Source organism: Pundamilia nyererei, unplaced genomic scaffold (assembly GCF_000239375.1).
Source record: "Pundamilia nyererei isolate P.nyererei 1_Seehausen unplaced genomic scaffold, PunNye1.0 scaffold00155, whole genome shotgun sequence".
Lineage (NCBI taxonomy): Eukaryota > Metazoa > Chordata > Actinopteri > Cichliformes > Cichlidae > Pundamilia > Pundamilia nyererei.
The window spans coordinates 129,969-131,473 of record NW_005187556.1 but is presented as its reverse complement, the minus strand read 5'-3'; the positions used below and the strand labels follow the sequence as shown (position 1 = coordinate 131,473).

General features: G+C 40.4%; 1 pseudogene; it reads right to left on the bottom strand.

The window, feature by feature from the left end:
- LOC102213318 (cell division control protein 42 homolog) overlaps positions 1-1,505 on the bottom strand; it is a 41,087-nt pseudogene that overhangs the window by 26,150 nt on the left and 13,432 nt on the right.

The window sequence follows — 1,505 nt, the reverse complement described above, 5'->3', positions numbered from 1 at the left end:
ATAAGATCAGTGCCTCAGGTCTGGGCTGTGTGGATATCTCTGTCTGCCTCTGGCTCCTGGGGCCTGTTATTGTGGATTCCCACCTCCGTCTTCAAGTACATTTCATGACAAAGACACAGGCACTGTCTCTCACTCTGTCTCTCTCTCTCTCTCTCCACACACACACACACACACACACACACACACACACACACACACACACACGCTTTCATTTCAGGCGCTGTGTGTTTGTCTTTTCTTACAGTTGGTGATACAGTGTGCGTTTCTTTTGTTCTTATATTATATTTTCACCTATTGTCACCCCTCTTCCCTTTTTCCTGCCTGTCCTGCCTTACACATTCTCAAACTGTAACACATACAGTATAATGTAATAACTGAAATAACAGGAATTGTAATGAATAAGTAAACAGATAAAATAAACACCTGAACAAAAGAAGCCTATGAAGAATTTATAGAGCCAATCTTGGAAAAGCAAAATATATTTTGCACAACAGAACATTCGGATCATAACTTTGATTGCAAAGCTGTCACACAGGAGAGGATTAAAACAAAACAAAACAATTATTCAAAAATAAAATAAGATCTTGAGAAACATTGCAGGTTGTTGACATGGACTGAATAAACTGATAAAACTGGGATTTATTAGCACACTACTCACTGTGGGGATGTACTCAGAGGGATACTCTTTGGTTACGTATGTGATGAGCATGCAGGTCTTTCCCACTGCACCGTCACCCACCACCACACACTTTATTCCCTTATCCTGAGAGAAAGAAAAAGAATTAAGGGAGGAAAAGAAGAAATGTTGGGAAACAAATGAACTGTGTCAGGTAAAGCAGTTTCACCCCAGTTCTTTTTATTCCTCAGGCCTCCAGAGACAACACATTTAAAAGATAAAATGGAGTCTGACGCACGGGTAGCGATAGGAAGGTTGTTCCACAGATTCGGTGCAACCAGGGCAAAAGCACGGTCACCCCTAGATTTAGGCTGAGTCAAGAGTAATTGTGCTGAAGACCTAGCAGCTCGCCCAGGGACATGTAGCATAAGGAGATCGGCAAGATAACGAGGGGCTAAATCATTTATAATTTTAAAGGTGAGCAACAATATTTTTAATTAAATACAATATTTTATGGGTAACCAATGCAAATCAATAAGAACTGGGGTGATAGAGGCATGCTTTTTGGTGCAAGTCACAAGGCAAGCTGCAGCATTCTGGACAAGCTGAAGTCTGTGAAGGAGAGCGGAGTGAAGACCAAAGTAGAGGGAATTACAGTAATCCAATTCTAGAAGTAACAAAAGTATGAATGAGCTTTACAAGATCTTTATGAGGGACATAGTGCTTAGCCTTAGCAATAAGGCAAAGTTGATAAAAGCTAGATTGGATTACTGAAGACACTTGTTTGTTAAATTTAAAAGAGCAGTGCAATGAAGGAGCAATGTCATCATTAGTGGTGCAACGGATCAAAAGTCTCACGGTTTGGATCAGATCATGTTTTTTTCGTCAC